The sequence below is a fragment of the Atractosteus spatula genome, chromosome 20 (assembly GCF_055471065.1).
Source record: "Atractosteus spatula isolate fAtrSpa1 chromosome 20, fAtrSpa1.hap1, whole genome shotgun sequence".
In the NCBI taxonomy this organism is placed as follows: Eukaryota; Metazoa; Chordata; class Actinopteri; order Semionotiformes; family Lepisosteidae; genus Atractosteus; species Atractosteus spatula.
In genome coordinates this window covers 5,713,853-5,733,447 of record NC_142725.1, presented here as the reverse complement: position 1 = coordinate 5,733,447, position 19,595 = coordinate 5,713,853, and the positions used below count along the sequence as shown (strand labels likewise).

General features: G+C 41.3%; 1 protein-coding gene across 3 annotated transcripts in view; it reads right to left on the bottom strand.

Moving 5' to 3' along the window:
• The window catches only part of znf362a (zinc finger protein 362a), a 76,244-nt gene extending 58,853 nt beyond the window's left edge, over nucleotides 1–17,391 (bottom strand). For 2 of the 3 annotated variants that reach the window (XM_088938318.1, XM_088938319.1), the window contains exon 1: nucleotides 17,277–17,391. The gene's annotated coding sequence lies outside the window, so the exon portion shown is untranslated. Of the gene's footprint in view, nucleotides 1–16,374; nucleotides 16,455–17,276 lie in introns of those variants that run through there. The other variant, XM_088938317.1, reaches the window with a different exon arrangement.
• Nucleotides 17,392–19,595: the final 2,204 nt, after the last annotated feature.

Below are 19,595 nucleotides of genomic sequence, written 5' to 3'. Positions count from 1 at the left end.
TAAATGCACTTCCAGGTGGGCTAACTGTGTAGAAACTATTGTCAGACCACAGCTTAATTTAAAGACAAAAGAGCCCAGTAACATGTAAGAGAAGGGGACATTATCATACTCTAATAACCTAAATGAAACTAGAACAAAAGTATCAACACCTGTTCACATTCTTCAGGCTGATACCTGGGAAGAAACAGACATGAAGAACACTACTGCGGGCTCATTCAGGACTTAGCCACTTATTCACAGGGCCACACCTATCATGTGAATAGCAGATGTATGGGAGATGCCACCAAGCCACACTATGAATGCAGATTCACCGAGATCCTTCGGGAGAACCATGAAATAAAAATATTTTCCGTCAACAAGCCATTAGCCGTCAAACCAGATGGACCAAAAGGCTTATTCTATTCAGCCGACGTTCTCCTGATAAACATTTTGCATTTCGCCTCCACTAGCTACATATACTGATGACAAAGACCCTCATTTCTCAATTCCCCCAACAATTAGCGGAGTGAACCAAAAACTGGCATGGCACTGAAACCAGCCTCCCATCACATACAGCAACATCACTCTCCCAGACGACCCGTTAAGAACGAAGAACCACTTTCGGTAATTTGCTCTCAAGTCTTACAATTTTTTTTTAACACTCAGGAAATCTGATATTATTGTTGGCACTAACCTACCAGCCTTTGGATTTCAGGAAAGCAAAAAAAAAAACACAGTTCTGCTAGCATAAAGCAGGACCCTGCATTTAATGCAAATTGATTTTTATAACATACAAGCACACTGACACACAGAAACATACTGCAACCTGACTACCTGAGAAGCCAAACAGAACCCACATACAGGATTGACTCATGAATTGATTTTTTTTTTAGTTTAGTTTAGAATTTCCCAATTAGCAGGCTACAAGCATTTCAAATGCATATTTGGTTAACTATGTGCCCCCAGCGCACAGATTTTGAACGTGATCGTAGTATGAATGCAAGCCCTGCCTCAGGAAAATGAAACAATTTCCAGACACCTGGTATTTTTCAGAATAATAAAATACAGTTCAGCAGGGAGGAGGGCACATTAAGCTGAGGAGAGACAAAGCAGCAAAGCTCCTTTTGCTGCAGATAATTTTCTGAACACTCTGTTGCCCGTTTATTGTTATGAAAGCGACCACAGTCAGAGTAATAGCACAGTGGAAAACACCATACAGCAGCTGGCAAATGAAGAAGATGGAATTTTTTAAAAAAGGCTCAGCAACAATCAGAAAGCAATTAAAAGTAAAAACACCTTTAATTATTGCCCGGATAGAACCACTTTGGCTAATGCCTTCATCCAGGTAGCAATTTGCATTAGAATCCAACACTAAGTAATTAAAAATGTCTTGCATTTGTAAAGGGCTTTACATCCCAAAGCTCCTAAGATACAGGAGGGGTCTCACTGCACCCCTCCAGAGCAGAACCCACCTGGGTGATGAGCAGCCCTTCTACACCAGCAGCCCCAATCAGGAGGAGAAGTCCCTCCAATTACCAACAGTACCTTGGGATCTTTAACAACCACAGTCTGGACCCTAGTTTAATGTACTGTATAAACCAGCAACGCTTTCACGAGCCCCACAATTGCCACACACAACAGCCCATGAGTGAATCCTTTCATGTTACAATACAGACGGCATGATGGTACAGCGGTCAGCATTGCAATTCCAGTCCTAAGGTGCTATCTGTGCGGAGTTTGTATGTTCTCCCCATTTTTCTTGCGGGTTTCCTCTAGATACTCCAGTTTCCTCCCACAGTCCAAAAGCAGACTGGAAGGGTAACTGGCTTCTGGTAAAACTGGCCCTGTTGCGAGTGTGTGTGTCTGTGTGTACTGCAATGCACTGCTGGCTGACAAACTGATGTGCCTCCACAAAAATAGGCTTTATTCTTGATAACTGAGATTCTGCAATGGACTGGCGTCCCGCCCAGGGTGTAGCCTGCCTTGCAACCATTGCTTGGCAGGATAGGCCATAGCTGCAACCCAGTCCTGAACTGGAAGATGTGGTTAGAAAATTGATAGATGTTACAATCCTGAAAAGCAATGTCAGCCAAATCATTAGCCCACTAACTAAACAAGTTGGGAAACTGGGAATTTCAGACTGAAACCAGTAAGCACTTCATCTATACTAAGTGCTGCAGGGGATCTGAACTGCCCACACATACTCCAGCCGAATCTCTGGGATCCCTCAGGAAACACATAAATAACATCATTCAAAAAATAAGCTACAAGTAACCCAAGCAGGAAGGACATGACAGCTTCCTTTTATCTGTAATATTTCTTAATATAACGATATAATCTATAAATTGATCCGATTTGTCAAAACCAGAAAATAGTGTCATAATACACACAGGATATTAAAAGATCCTCATTTACCAGTTCAGTTTTTAAGTTTTAATTTTCCCCAAGTAATTTTCCATGCGTGGGCTACAAAGGAACGAGTGAAGGTTTATTCCTGCTGCGAATTTCTCCTTCACCTATATCGGTGAAACTGTATTGCATGAAACTCTCATTCTGTGTAATGGTGGGTCATCATTCACATTTTTAGGCATAACATATCTTTTGATCTCAACCACACATCTCTGCTAAAGTTACGCATATGATTACTGCATTTGTCCAAAACCTTTGGAACTCCAATGGCTGATGTATATACACAGAATGCTTAACTGAGCCTGTTGATATACTAGCCTCCAGATTATAAAGACCCTAAATGAAACAGGAACAAAGACAATCACATAATTGAAAAAGCTGCTAATTGGATTAACAGTCATGTGCAGAGATAAGTCAGATCTGTCTGAATTGTGATGCACAAAAACGCAAGGGACACATTTATTCACACCTCTGTTGTTAGGATTTTGTAAATCCTCCTCTGGGAGGAATGACACTGACAAGACGCCTCCTGTAGTGTCGTGTGAGGTTGTGGTACTGCAGAAAAATAATTTTTGATCATTCCTGTGGCAGAGTGGACATTGGTCCTCCAGACCCTTTGATTTCTGTTTATAAACTGCCTTCTTGGGCTGGAACCGCAGATGCTAGGAACAGATCTTATCTAGCTGTTTCTTGAATGAAGCCAACATATCAGCTTCAATAAACAATGCAGCTGGGTAGCTTGTTCCATACTCCCACAACTCTTTGAGTAACGAACAGCTTCCTGTTCTCAGTTTCCACATAGTTTCCACTTGTTCATGTTTCAACTGCTCGTTCTGTTCAAGACTAAAAAGGCTCAGTTTCTTCAGCTTGTCAGTGTAGGGTTTTCCTATAAGCCCCAGATTGTCTGTTGTATAACGCAGAGACCAAAACTGAACACAATATTCGACAAGATGTCTTGCTAGCGCATTATTCAGTTTTAACATGAGCCTCGATTTAAATGCTACACTTTTAACAATACCAACACAAGACAATGAGGTTACAAATGAGAAGAGGCCAATCTGTCCACGTAGACTATTTGGAAGATATAAAGACCAAATGTCAGGGAAATTGCTTCCCTCTATTGTCTGCAATGACATGTCAGTACAGAAGCCTCTTTCAGCACAGCGTTCCCATTTTTTAATTTAGAGCTTTTGTCTTTGCTACCTGCATGCAAAACACTGCACTTGTCTACATTAATCATCATCTACTCTTCATCTATGACTTTTTTGATTGTTGCTGGATTTTCTTTTTGTTCCTCGCACTGTGTACCCTGAAGACCTCTGATCTGATCTCCAGTTGCTGCCTTTGGATTTACTTTTCCCACCCAAATGCTTGACAGCAACATAAACTTAGTCCTCTTACTAGCAGGGTGTCCACTATAGCAGTGGCCTTGATTGTCCTAATAAGGGACATTACAGTGGAACGTGGTAGATTCAGCTAATTATGGATATTTTTACAGCTGTCCCTCAATTTATGTACATCAATGAATATAAATTCAAACGCCAGGTTTTCTGGAACTCACTAGATTATTCCCACAAATATGATTTTGCCCTATGTGACGCATACAAATGTGCCTTATCCATGGATCTTCTTATCCAATCCATAGCTCATTCCGGCACATGTCCACTTTTCATCAAAAGTACAAACACACCTGAAGGCAACTGCATATCATTCTCAGTTAATTCATTAATCTAATTGCATATTAAGCATTACAGTCTATAGTCTCAAAGTCTAAACCTATATCCTACATATAAGCTTACATATATTCACCCTTTGCATAAAGCATGATCAGACAGCCATTCCAACACACTGTCTTCTTTACCAGAAGGGAGTATAAGCATTTTATTTCACTACAACATGCCATAACATATAATAAAAACAATCCTTTGGGCAAAATGAAAAGCAAATTCCACTGGATGCAAAACCAAACAGAACATTTTAAAGATCTACTAGATCTCCTCCTACAGCAGTATTGTGCAAGGATGTTTTTTTGTGTGGTATCAACAACTTCACCATCTTGCTTTCTTATGAGGACAAACAGTGGCTTATGTGAAAACCTAAATACCACATCTTTGTTTTTTTACATTGTCTGTGGCTTCCACACACAACATACACAGTACATGCTCATGGAAAGCAATGGGGAGCCGAGGTCAGGACTCTGTGGGTTCAGACCCCAGGTGAGACAATTACACCCTTGAGCAAGGTACTTCACACAGAGTACCCCTGAAAATGTCCTGTTCTATACATGGATACAAATGTAAGTTGTTTTAGATAAAAGTTTCTGTTAAATGAATTTATATAATTCATTGTAATAATAACATTATACAATGGTTAATTAACAGTATCATCAATCATTAATAAAATAAATATAATTAATTATAATAACATTACACAACAATTAATTGTAATAAACTGTCTTTTAGGCAAGACAAATTACACTTTATTAGGTTCACTGACTTCATGTATAGCAGCCTAAGCTTACAAATGAACAAAATGAACAAAACTCATTATAAAAATAGTTTGGGATGTAGAGATCTTTGAGACAATTAGGTCAACATGACAGTCTTTAATAACACCGTACAATAGTATCTGCCATAATTATAAAACCTTTACTTGCAACACTACATGCTAGCATATTTGAAAGCTCTTACTGTATTCTGAGCTTCAGAGGTGCTACAGTGAATCCTTTAAAACAAATCATTCAGAGTCCAGTTTAATAAGAGCAGGTAAATAAGTTCAGCCCAGTACAACATCAATGCTGTTGATGCAAGAGAAAACACAAGTGATCCGTCTTGAACTTCTTGAGCTTTTCAAAGATTAACATGAAGTGAGCTGCAGTTACTCAAGGATATGTCTCCATAAAACATAAGGATTATGTCTTGAAGTGGCCCGCCAGCACTTGAAAGAAGCAGATTCCAGTCGCGTGTGGTGTATGCTTTCCGTTAAACTTTTTAAAACTTCATACACTTTGTTTTCCTCTTGTTTTATGACTTACATCCATCCATCATTTTAACCCCTTTATCCAATTCAGGGTCACGGGGGAGCCAGAGCCTAACCTGGAAAGAAACTGGCACAAGGCAGGACACACCCTGGATGGGACACCAGTCCACTGCAAGGCAGATGCACAGACGCAAAAGAGCTAATTTTCCCAGAACCCAATTAACCTGCCAGTATGTCTTTGGACTGCAGGAGGAAACCAGAGCACCTGGAGGAACACAGGGAGAACATGCGAACTCCACACAGATACAGTCCCACCCCAGGAATTGAACCCAGGGTCCCAGTGCTCTGACACAGCAACACTAACCACTGTGCCACCGGGCCACCCTTGTGACTTCCAGTTCTATCTCAACCCACAGGGCCAAAAGTACCTGTGCATTCTCTGGAGAAAGTCACCAAGCATTCATCTCTCTGCTTCCTGCTGTTGTACCGTGTGTTCAAACTTATATTCAGAATTTGCCATTATAGTCCATGGCTCATAATTCCTTGAATACTTAAAAATATATAATTGAATATCGAACAGAGTCCTCCAGCATTCTGAACATACAGAGCACAAAACTAGGTCTGCAGTGTGGAGCAGTGACGGAGGCTCTGAATGGGGAACTAGAAGGTTGTGGCTCCGTTGGGACACTGCTAACATACCCCTGATCAACTTACTGCATTCAGATTGCTCCCTGGAAAATACTCAGCTGGACACAGCTGGGCACCAATGGGTATACCTGTACGGTGATTTGAGTGAAAGTGTCAGACAAATGCATCAATAACATTCAGAGTTAATACTCAGAACATTCAAAATGCCAAATGTGACTGACGAGAGTATACACGGAAGCACCAGGCTTTTTAAGTGAAGAACAAAGATTCTGCACTTCCCAGAAAAATCCCACAGGGTTCCACCAGTTTTCAACAGGACTGCGAACGTTCTGGCCAGAGAAGGCGTAGAAGCTTGTTTCAGGCTCCTTAACCCAGTGATTCCCACTAATACTATTTTAGTAGGAATAAAACAGGGGCCACTAAAGTTTTAGGGTCACTAAAACTATTTATTTTATGGGTGATCCTACCAGTGAGTGGTCCACCTAACTAACTTCCTGCCATAACAAAAATTCTGACGGGCAGGGACTTTTCCTTACTGGAGACTAGCACCCAAGAACAAAGACTAAACCTCAGAAATCACTGTCCTGTCCTGAGCACAGACACACACTCACTCTTTAGAAGCGTCAGCTTAAACATGAGGAAGTGTGCTTATTTTTCCAGGTCACACAAAACTGTGATTTTAGTGCAACTCTCTCTACACTAAAGAAACTTCTGAAGGGTTCAAATGTGGTGCAAAAAAAGGCTGTTCCATGGCCATTTTTAACAGTAAAAGCAAATCACAAAAAACAGATTCATAAGGCTAAGTGGAACCAAAGTACACTACCTGTCAATCATCTATGCCCTTCTGTTGACTTCTCAGTGAACATACTCAGGACACTGTAGGAATGTAATAATAATTGGGGATTTCCGGATACACAGATATAACTATACATTCACGGGCTCAAACCCACTCCAGGGAGGGCTGGTGAAAACTTTACGAAGCACATTTTGTAATTAGAAGACTCTCACTAAAGGACACTGCTGCACAGAAAGCATTACTGAGCCTAACAAAATGTTTTTCGTTTTCCACCTGGAACAAAGACTGCTGTAAAAGATCAGAATGTGTTCAAAATTCATCGAGGCACTAAACATGTCAACCCACACCTTTCTTAAAACTGATCAGAGGGCCAAACTAGGAACCATAAACCGTAAATGAGGCTCATTTCAATTCAGAAACAAAAACATCATGACACAATGGGTTGTGGGTGTATGCAAGAACTGCAGACAAATGTTTTCATGCACAAATTTAAAGGGTAACTGCAGTGCCAATTCCTCAGAGCGGTTATTAAATCTTAAAAAAATAGATACATTAATGGTATTGCAAACTTTTACAAATTCCAAATTAAGCACATAACGAACTTTGAGAAAGTACTGTATAGTCACTATATTGCAACAAACAACTAGTCTTCCCATGGGAAAGAGCAAGAGTTCATGTGAACTGCAATGTGAAGTGGCCCTTCCTGCTCACTAGTCACTGTAATGACTAATGTAATGTGATCAAGCCTACAAGCGAAAAAGTGCAGGTTGTGCAGCAGATATTGTGCCGCAGAAATGTTCCAACGTGATCTGCATAAAGAGCTGACAAGCAAGTTGTATTTGTCAGCAGAACCGTCTCAAAGTCGAGAGCAATATTTCTATTGGATTAAAAGAGATTCACAAGCCTGCTTGTTTACAATGTAAAAGGCTGCTTCACGTCACTGGAAATTTTGTTGCCTCATTCTGACTTGCAGAACTTTGGGCTGCACACACCTGGAAATTATGTCTATTTTGTGATGTAAATTGGAGGTTTCGCACATTACTGTGCACATTTTACTGTGTTATTGTGGTTTGAAACGCACTTGTCAATGCTGATTCTTTCTAACCCTGAAATATAAACATGGCACTGCAGCTCCCCTGTGAAAAGCCTGAAACAAATAGGCTACCAAGCATTTTTGTGGACATGAGATAAGAGGAGCTTCACACCAAAAAAATCAGAATTTCTTCAGAATATGTTTTAAATAACATTCCCATCCCACACAATCAAATTCTACTACACCATACTGGGCATATGCAAGATAGGAAGGAAGCTGGGTGTTCCTTGTGCGATTTTGGTCTTAACTAGTTGGGTGACTTGCTGTGAAGGAACCTCTAGCCCAGCCTTGAAGGTCCACACTCCCTTCCACCTCAGATTGTTCTGCACAAAAACAGCAAGAGGCCTTTAAAAAGAAGTGCCTTTGGACTGCTAAGCATCTCAGCCAACTCAGATATCCACTTAGAAAGCAGGTTGAGCTCTATAGTCCAGACTTCCCCAGTTAAAAGTCTAGGTCAGTAGGCAATTACGACTGGGGTTTCTCCAAGCAGATTGCACAGGACCCACCGGACTCTGGGATCAGCAGATCCCCCAATGAATACCCAGTCTCCTATGGAGATGTAGGACTTCCTGTGTTAAAGTAACTTCCTGGAAGAGGTGTTAGAGGGGCCAGTAGGGGGTGCTCACCCTGCAGACCATGTGGGTCCTAATGCCCCAGTATAGTGACGGGGACACTATACTGTAAACAGGCGCCGTCCTTCGGATGAGACGTAAAACCAAGGTCCTGACTCTCTGTGGTCATTAAAAATCCCAGGGCGTTTCTCGAAAAGAGTAGGGGTGTAACCCCGGCATCCTGGCCAAATTTCCCATTGGCCCTTACCAATCATGGCCTCCTAATAATCCCCATCTATGAACTGGCTTCATTACTCTGCTCTCCTCCCCACTAATAGCTGATATGTGGTGAGCGTTCTGGCGCACTATGGCTGCCGTCACATCATCCAGGTGGGGCTGCACATTGGTGGTGGTGGAGGGGAGTCCCCATTACCTGTAAAGCACTTTGAGCGGAGTGTCCAGAAAAGCGCTATACAAGTGTAAGCAATTATTAATTATTATTATTAAAACACAGAGAACAGCCTTGATGTGTTAATGGTTTGAAAGACAGAACGCCCAGCCCTCATTCCCCGTGTGCTACTACAGGGTTTATAGCAGCAGACCGGGTTCATTACAGATCCCAACTTTGAAAGCATAAAAAAGACAAATTTCAAAATTCAAAATCAAATGTCAAAAGTAAAAAATAAATTGGTAAAAGACTGCAATGTCATTTCCCAGAGATAATTCAGAAGAAATTATAACGTCAATCCAGTTTCCACAAGTAATCTGAAATTGCAAGTTTTTTCCCCAGAACTTGAGTTGCATTTCGGGAGCCATCACAGTTTGTTTTTATCAACATTATCGACATCATAAATAGAATATCTGAGAGGTGACTTAATAAAATGTGTTTTTAACCAGAAGCACAATTAACTGTATTGTAATCTGCAATATGGACCTATGACAGACACCAGAAGCAGACGGAAACCCAAAATTTCAGGAAAAAGATTCTAGTTTACTCTTATAAAAAAACAGATGTTTAAACCTGGTGCTGACTTGAAAAGATTAAATCAATCAGATTTTCCTAATGGCTATCATGCCAAACTCCAGAACTCCTCAAATTTAAGCTTGCATCTCTGAAAAACCATTACATCTGCCAAAAAAATCCCTCAGTACTGTTGCTGCATACCGACAGACTTAACGTTCGACATCATTGCAGAAGACTGAAATAAATTCCTTTAAAACGAACAATATTATATGACACAAAATGGCAGCATGCAGTTGCGTTTTCATTAATTTATCGTAACCTAGTCACTATTAATAACAATTAATTACTATTAATTATAAGGAATAATTATGGCAGGTAACAACCCTGGTACTCTTAGCCCAGAATACATATTCTTCAGGAACTCAAATGCCCAGGCCTTCGCTTTTACTTCAGGCAGTCAGCTCCTGAAGTCAGGGGACAGATTTAATTGACTTAACTGGTGACTTGTGTCCAATGGGCACACGTTACCACAGTCCAACACGCCAAGTCATGCAAGAGAATGCAGGAATGCACACAAAGTGGCAGCCAGTTCCAAATTTACTTTTCTTCAGAAGCACAGAAAGGAACAGTTGGCAGAACGAGGGTGTGGAAGCCCATTTGTGGTTGACAGAAAATGAGGTACGTTAGAGGGAAAATTCACTGATGAATCCAAGTGTCTTGTAATCATATGCAAATAGCTGCTAAATCTATTAGAAAGGCCAGTCACACACAGCATGGTTTTTAATCAGGAACAAAAAGAACTTATTACATACCGAGCCAACTGGTAATGACATGACATCAGTTTTAATAACTGACTAATCCTCATTAACCCAGTACAAATCCGAAGAGCGTACTGTAACAAGTTGAGCCAAATATGAAACCTTGAACCTTTTTAGGTTTAGTCATTTATTACAATGGCCTGCTATCATCTGCACATGGTTCTACATTCGGAAAACCAACAAGGGAGAGACATTGAAAAACATCATGCACACGAAAAACCCATTTGCCATTTTGAAACAAACTCAAGACTTGACAACTGTAATCATGATGTCCTTCTTAAAATGGGTAGGAACTGAACCTTGAAGAGACAGAGGTTAAGGAGACATCACTTCCTAAAAGTATTAACTGCACTCCTAACGAGCAGGCAACCCTCACAGAAGATACAGATGACACACATTTCAAAACGCTGTGCATTTTCCCTCCCATGGCAGGTGACTGATATATGCAAGAGGGCTCAGTGCACTTAGCATGGTACAGAAGTGACATCCCTTGAGGCCTAGGCAGTGCAGAATTCTGCCGCAACAGAGAAGCCAATCTTTTGCCACAAGGAAGTTCACTGACATGTGCGCTCCAAGCCCCACAAGCAACTTGCGATCAAATCCTGGCAAAGGCAGAGCTGAGCTGCACATCTTACATTGTTACCGTGAGCCCGATTTCATAGGCTGAGGTTGCAGTAGAGGAGAAGGAGGGGTTAAGAGGGGGATAGATCAATAGGGCTCAGTGCACTGAGCCTGTTACTGAAGTGAAATCACGCCCACCCTCTTCTGCCATAGTGGCCACCGTCTAGAGAGTGATGCTGTGTGACTCTGGTCCACAAGCAACCGTGATCAGCTCCCACTGGGGGCAGAGCAGAGCTACACAGGTTCTAAATATATGTCATTTGCCAAACCGCTTTATACCATAAGATGTTGCGGGAAGCCAGAGCCTACCCAGCAAGCAACAGGCACAAGGCAGGGTACACCCTGGACGGGGCGCCAGTCCATCGCAGGGCAAATGCAAGCCGATCATACATGGGGACAATTTGGAGGCCATGGTAAAGGCCGAGGGGCAAATCTGGCCCAGACACTGAGATAACTCCTTACTCTTATCGAGAAATGCCCGGGGATCTTTGATGACCACTGAGAGTCAGGACCTCGGTTTAACATCTCACCCAAAAGACGGAGTTTCAATATACCTAAAGCATAAAAGGAAATATTTAACCAACCAGAATGACTTTATGTATTCTACTTAAAGCATCTGAGGTGAATGCCACCCAAAAGTGCATTCGGTTGTGCAACATATGAAGATCAAAGTGACTTTCACCTGAGGAAATTGTGGTTAAGATCTGTGAAGTTTGGAAACAAAAATGACTTTGCTTCTAGAGATATGATTTCCTACCCAACAAAAATGATAAAAGCAGCAATAATCTGCTGGCGAAATCAAAGACGTGTCTAATCTTAGGTGCTGCCTGACAATTCTTACAGACGGCTATTACCAAGAAACGGCACTGGATTGAAAAAATAAATAGACAAAGTAGTTTGTGCGTTATCTGTAAAATGAGGTTAGTTTTATCTGCTCTTAAGACGGGGTCAGGACTAGATAAAAAAATGAATCAATATGTTACACCAGAAGATCTGAAGGGGGTGTACTCACTTTTTCTCCACACTGTAAGTGGTAAGCAGGTACCCATGTGCCCCCCAAAAATAGGCAGAGAGCTCCCCACGCACAGGTTCACAGAGTTAAACACGCGCTGTCGCAGTGCTCGCAGTGTAGGAGGTGACATATGATGCAATGAACTTCATCCCTCACCCCACATCCACAAACCACAGCAGAGAGAGCAGGCTTGGTGCAGAGAGCAGACATGGCGGAGGAGTAAAGCAGTCTGTGTACGAAGCATATGTTTCTCCTGGTACTCATTCACCTACAGAGAGAAATGAGCTGAATCCCTGGCTGTTACAATCTACCAAGATTTCAAAGCTTTGTACGAAGCCAGCTTGAGGCAAAAATACCAGTGTCTACTGCAGGATACGTTCAAACAAATTAACTACCTCGAAATTAAAAGCAAGGAGACGATGACTGGCATACCGGAAAATAAAGGCGTGACAATCCTCTATTAATCAGAATAAGGTTGTTCAGAAAATGACTTACAAATGTCCTTTTATCAGACAACGCCATTCCAACTTGTGTCTTTCCATTTCCTGGCCTTCTTCAACAAAAGCTATGGATGGATGGACGGACGGGCACACATTTCTGAGTGAACTTCCCTGACCAAAAAAAACAAATGTCCAGACTCAAATACAAACATGGTGCTCGTGCACCTTTTCCTACAGCAGCTAACAACCAAAGGAGTCTCCAGCTCCCCTACCCTGATAGTCACGTCCTCCTGGCCAAGACACTGGCAGACAGCACTGGTAGGTACTGGCAGACAGGAGTTTCCAGGCTTTAGGATGAACTCTACATTGAAAGAATGGCTTCTGACCATCTGAGTCTGACTCTGTTGCTTATAAGGTCAGTAAACCTTGCTTTTCAAAGGGAATGAAGGTCCCGCACTCTAATCAAATGTTTAACGCATTCCAGAAAGCCACTTTGTTTACATCCTCTGCCAGGTTGAAGAGGCCTTATCTTTGACAGGCACTACTCTGCCTACATCACCAACTATTTTCATGAAGTATAATTGCACATGCTGGCACCTATCAATTTTGCTTTTTTTGGCACATAAAAAAAATAGTTTCTGGTAAGTGAAATAGACTGTGGGGAAAACCACGGTGCCCAAACACGCAGTGAACACGGCCGTGGAAAGAAAATGGCTGTCCGAAAAACGACCAAGCGTTTAAGAAGCAAACGAAACTGGAGGCACACAGCCCCCTGCGAGAGCACTGAGGCTAAAAAGTCAGAAAGGAAAATCCTCAGGAAAGCACTCCTATGCTATCTGTTCAAAAAACAACAAATTCAGTTGAGGTTGGATAGCTCAGAACTATTAAATAGAAAAGCACCCTAGATGACAAAATATATGGTTATGTTTATTCAATAAGCATAGATTTCTGTCCACTCTTTTGTGGACAGTGGGGAGTCAGAAACTGAGGAAATTTACTTTGGATACAGCCATTGTCTGGCAGACTGTGAGGGCACAAGGAAAAAAAAATGATGACCAACAACCCTCTCATATTACATTTGCAGATAGAAATAATCTACCGCGGAAGGGTACCAAACAGAACTGAAACAAAAATGCTTTAAAAAGAGAATGTCAACAACAGGATTATGAAATGCTCAGTCGATTTGGTTTATGCCGACCGACACCGAGATGATTATCACTTAAAACTGGCCACCAACCAATAGATCTAAAGTCTGGAGGAAGGAAAGTTTTCCTGTGATTTTTCTACATGAAACATGACACACTTAGCTGCAAATGCTCATTTGGATTTATTCTATAACCTAAGAACTAACATACATTTAGAAACATCCCTAAAACTCTGCCTGGGCAAAAATTAAACTGCAAGTGAAGAAAAAAACTGAAGGATGGTTTTTTGAGGGACGAATGTATTGATTATGGGCCACAAACTAGTTTGAGAAAGAGGTCTTTACTGTCTTAGCGCAACACAGAAGTGGTAAGACAACCACATGAAGCTGAAGGTGATTGTCGTCCAGCAGTCTTGGAGAGCAATTTTACAGCAATGATCCAGAAACCTAGCACTGCACAATAACCTCTGGGATTAAGATAAATCATAGCTTTCCACTGGAGTTGGTCACAGCTGGGTGTGCTGTAACCATATTACTTAAATCCTGTTATGTTAATACAACAAAAAAAAAGTGGTTGTTTGTTCTCCGCATATATAAGAATATTCACAAAAAATCAGAATAAGTATTGAATAAGACATGTATGGCATGCATTAAAAAATAAAATTTAAATAAAGGGGGAAGTTTTTGAAATTCCTCCATTGTGAGGCCATGTGATGCAGTTAAACACATGTTTTAGGTGCGTTTCTGCACACATGGAGCCAAGAGCAACGGTGCTGGTCTCTCCACAGAGCTTCGGAGCTCCAGTCATCGAAATAAATCGCCCTGGGTATTTTACTTCGTTTTCTCAGTTCCATCCTTATTATGGAGCATCAAGCTGTGGTCCTGCTGAAAGTAATTCTTCAGCAGGCAAAGCCCACCTCACTGCATAGAGACTCATGAGGCTTGAGATCACCCTGGCTTCTGTAGCCTTAAGCAGACTAAGACATGTATATCCCTTCCTGGACAGGACACTGGTATATCCCAGGGGTGATGTCTGTGCAGTGCCAGTCCAGGTTTATACAGGTGGACTGGAGCAACTGTGGTAGAACACCTCACTCTACATGCAACAGCAGTGTCTACAGTGGGGACTCGAACCCACAGACTGTCATCCTAGCTACTCTCTGCTGCTCCTCTTCATTCTGGTACCAGAATCAGATCACTGGTCAGGTATACGATATAGCATTCTCTCTTACTCCTGGTCCAGGGAAGGCACAACTCTACTGATTTTCCAGAGAACTCAATCTCTGGTGACCGGGAACGAGTTGTACAGTAGTTCAGATCAATCGCCCCATTTGATCAGATTCAATCACGTGAAGAACAACACAGCTGAATGCCCATCAGAGAACCCCCTGACTTTGGGACCAGGGGGGGCGGTAAACTGCTCTAAAGAATTAAGTAAAACATTAATTAAACATCATTAAAATCATTAAAAACATTAAAAAAAACTTAAATGCATCAAAAAAATTACAGCTTCTATGCTAGCAATTATTTTGCATATTACAAATGTTTAAAACAACCCAAGTTTAAATTTCAGCACTACAAAGACCCAGTTGGACATCTGGAAATGTCACGAGGGTCCAACATGTAGGACTTTTCAACCAGACACATGACTTGCGAACAGGGCAACAGTGAATGCGATCATAGACTCACTATTTTGGAAGAAATTGAATTAGCTCCCAAAACTAAAAAGGCAGATCTCTGCATGAGCTTGTTTGAATTATTTTGCATGGTTGCTCCAGAAATTATCTGTAAGATCAAACAAATTGCTAAAAATCTAATGGAACGAAGCACCCATTCCAATACTGAAACAGACACACCAAGGAAAAAACAAGTTAGTCAGTCCAATAACTTCCTTTCGGAGAAGACTGAATAACCATTGGACATGATTTACTTCATCGGAGCCGTAAATCCTGCCCCGGTTAAGCCTTCACTTCACTACCTTGTGCACTTCTGTAGGAGCATTTGAAGATGATTCTGGGACTAAGCACACAAATTCACAAACTGGGACTCTTAATGGTCAAGTACGACCCTATTTTCAAGGCAATGTGCTGTGCCAAAAAATAAGTGAATTGCATGAAGTTCACTCCTGTAACTGGCCACACTTACAGTATGAGACCCAGAACAGCTGCTTGACTTTTAAGATGAATGTGTACTTAAGAGACAGGTTGATACAAAGCTGTCAGCACACTTTTCAATACCACTTGGTGAAACACAGACCAAAGGCGCACAACTCCAGTCCCGGACAGCCAGACGCTCTGTGGTCTTCTTTCCTTTCCATGTCCTTAATTATCCAACTGAACGGATTAAAGCCTCTCCATGATCTTAAGAAGATGGAGATGTAAAAGATACCTGTAAACCTGTTTAAGGGATAGCAGCCCTTTTGAGCCCTGGAATTGGGGTTTTACTGTGACAGACTCTCGGAGGACACCAGACATCTACGGCACCGGAATCCAGTTTTCACTTGGACTTCTTGGGAAAAACAACGACTCCGGTGTTTGATTGCGAATTGTACTGCCCGCCTCAAAGATCATGTGTGTTTGTTTTACACCTCTGTGTTTAAGGTTTGGACAAAACAGATGCAGTCGCAAATGTAACACTGTACCGCACTCTATTGTATGTGTCAATAAATCACACAGCTCTTATCCACGCTAGAGGAAACATTGTACTATTAATGTCACCCAGCATTGCTTCCAGTTACTTCTTTAAAATGTAGACCGTCATTAAAATAAAAGCTGGCTCCCCTTTGAGCGATTACAAGTAAAACCATAAAATAATGTATTTTTAATGTAAATCGACGTCTTTTAAAAAAACGAGACGCTTCATTCACGCTAGGCACCCATCAGCCATAAAAACCATCGTTAAAAATAAAATATGCACTCACGTTTCTCTCGCCGCTAGAGCCAAGTACAACGCTGATACGTTTGTATTTACTTTTATTTTTTAAAGGACGTTTTATGTGGCTGATCATTTGGTCTGACAAATTCTCAGACTGGAGATTATCCGAAAAAGTTCCGCACTCCACAACTCAAAGTTGCCTAACTTTTCTTCTTTAATTTCACCAGGCTCCAAGCGACTAATTCAGATAAAAAAATCCATTACTTTTCACAAACCCGTTCACGTAAAATGTAGGACCCGACTGTCAGCATTTCAACAAAAAGAAAAAGTCGCGATTCCGCCTAGTACCCTCACCCGGTGCCTCTCCCACATTCTCAGACAGTTTTATTAAAATTTTCAGACAAAAGGAAAACAAAAATGGCAGCCTGTCTTATTTTTATAAGGACAGGACGCCATATTCTGCAGATCCCAAATTTACTAAAACAATTCACCTTTAAAAAACGAAAGTAATCTGACAAAATCGAAATTTGAGACCAGTTTATTTGCATTAAGGGCATGAATGATTGTTTACGAAGAATTGCAGGTTTGAATAGCCCGGCTCTTAAAAAAAAAACTAGACACTTCCTACAACAATCATGCCTTGCAAAATTGCACTGCATTTGCTAAGGCGCTCGGATGCTTTTTTTGCAATTCAAATTTATCCTGAAAAAGGCCACCGCCGGAGCCTTTTAGATCTTGCATTTTGGCCACGACACAGAGGGAAATGTTTTACAATCCCAAAAGGAGGTTGTCTTTCCCAAACATGCGCTTGCTTTTGTAATATTTGTAATTTGCAACTTTTTTCCCCGACTCAAATGAACGAAATTAACTCTTTTAAACATGCAATGCGCGCACCAGAACATGTTTAAAGTTCTCGGATAGAAAGACAACGAAGGATTGCATACAGACCTTGATCCCCGATTGCAGATTTTGTCTCTTGTATATATATATTAAAAAAGGTTGAGATGTTCTTTCTGCCTGCCTTCAATCGGAGTTCAGACCTTCCGGGTCGCCTACTGTTCACTTCTGGTTGCTGCAGGCGAAGAACGGCTTTCATTACCGTCTGATTTACAATGGCTCGACTGAACAAAAATTAAAAATACTCCCCAAGTACGAGAGAGCGGCTCACATCGTGAAAGATGCACAATTGAATAATGTTGCCCGCTAGTCTTCACAACGCAGGAAGCTTTTAATTAGCGTCTCATTCACTCGTCTCACACTGACTACACGCTTTTCAGCGGACAACAAAAATGGCACGTATTTGGACGGAACAAAAGAGGGGGTTTCTTGTGTTGTGATTTATGTTTAAGACCAGGCGCATTTATTAGAAATAGGAAAGGGCGACTCTGTATTCAAGAGACGTCAGTTCGCAGTCTAACCATTCGGAGCGATATTCCGCTCTTGAAATAACTGGATTTCAGTTTTTCACCGTGAAAACACAAAAAGACGTAATATGAGTTAAGCATTGCGCTAGAATAGCTTTAAAAAATATGTCCGCACATGTTTCCTCTAGGCCTGGCAGTTCACATGCCAGTCTCCCCGTCCCAACATCACACCGCCAGCACAGTCATATTCATGCACGGGCTAAATTTAATTAGGTTTGTCCGCATCTGTTGTTAGTTACCAATATGCAATTTGCTAATATTAGGCTTGTCTTCATTTCTAAAACGTTATATATACATACGCACATTTTCTTCTGCTTGTTTTACTCATTTTTAACTTCCAGGTTCACTAACGTAATCTTCTTAGCCATTACTAATATGACTACTAGTAGTAACATGTAAAATAATCAAGAACGAACTACAGTAAAATACTGTAATCTGTTCTTGAATTTCTGGGTCATTTGTACAGCACTAGTCATTTCAGTACGTAGGGAAATGAACACCCATGACAGTATTTTATTCTGTACAGACAAATGTTTGTAATAATTACACTCCTTGCTGTCAGATTTAAACTCCTAAAAAAGGCCTTCACCAAGCACTGGTAAAATCAAAGGTTATTTAATGATTCTGTTAATTAAAGGTTATAATTATGATATTATCGTTTTCATTGCCCTCTCAAATAAGCAGTAGAAATATTTAGCCACTGTGGTGCATGAAAACACGCTCTTATTTAAATAAAAACAAGAACATGAGAAACCAACAGGTGATGAGAGGCCATTCGTGTTGTCTGTGCTTGTCATTTCTGTACACACTTAGCGATGCCATCATGACACCAAAAACAGTTCCAGTATCTTTTCGGCCACAGCCTGCCAAGGGAACTGATAACTGTGTGAAAAAGTGTTTGCTTGTACAGGTGCAACAGTTCTGCCTGTGAGCTCTGTACAGTCACCTTATTTGGTTTCTTCCTTATGGATTCCCTTTGAAACTGGGAAAGTCTCAATAAGGCCTGCTCTCAGATATCATCTTCCAGCACTGAAAATAAGTCCCTTCATCCCTGAAATGGGGCTTGTTCTTCTCTGGACTTTCTACAACCACCTTCTTGAACCATTTCGCAAAGCGAGAGACCAAAGCCAGACACAATGGCTGATTTTGAACTTTTTCTATGTGTAGTGCATCTCCCACATTGCAGTCCTATCCACAGTACACATCTCGTGTATCAGTTTTATCAATCAAAAGCACAAAAGCTGCCCAAACTTACACAAATTACACACGGGAGCTCAAAAAATCATAAATGCTGGCGAAGGGATGAAAACGGTCAGTGCTATTGCCTCCCAGCCCTTGAGCCCTGGGTTCGATTCTGGTTTGGGGTACCTTCTAGGTGGAATTTACGTTCCACCCATATTTTGGTGATTTTTCTTCAGTTTCCACCCCCCCCAAAGAATTTCAATGGGTTTAATTGGTGCCTTTGAATTGCCTAAGGTAACTACGACCTGGATTCACATGTTGGCTGGATGCACATCAGTTTCAGCCCCATTGCAGAGCTCATCAATGTAGTGCAACTAGGTTTTGGCTGTGCTCTTGTTGAAACTATCATGTGCCAGTCAACCAGAAACTAAGCAGATGTGAATTTGAAACTAAGGCCTGTTGTTTAAGCCGGTATCATTGTTTCAAGAAATGGCTGGGTGAGATACGAGGAATAATTAGTTTCTTGCAACCAAATGGGCTAGATGAGCCAAATACCTCTTCTTATTTCTTCCATTTCTTGTGTCCTCAAGTACACGGCGGTTTTCTATTTTCATTGCACAGTGCAACCACCGGGTGGAGCTGTCACACTGTCTACCTTATG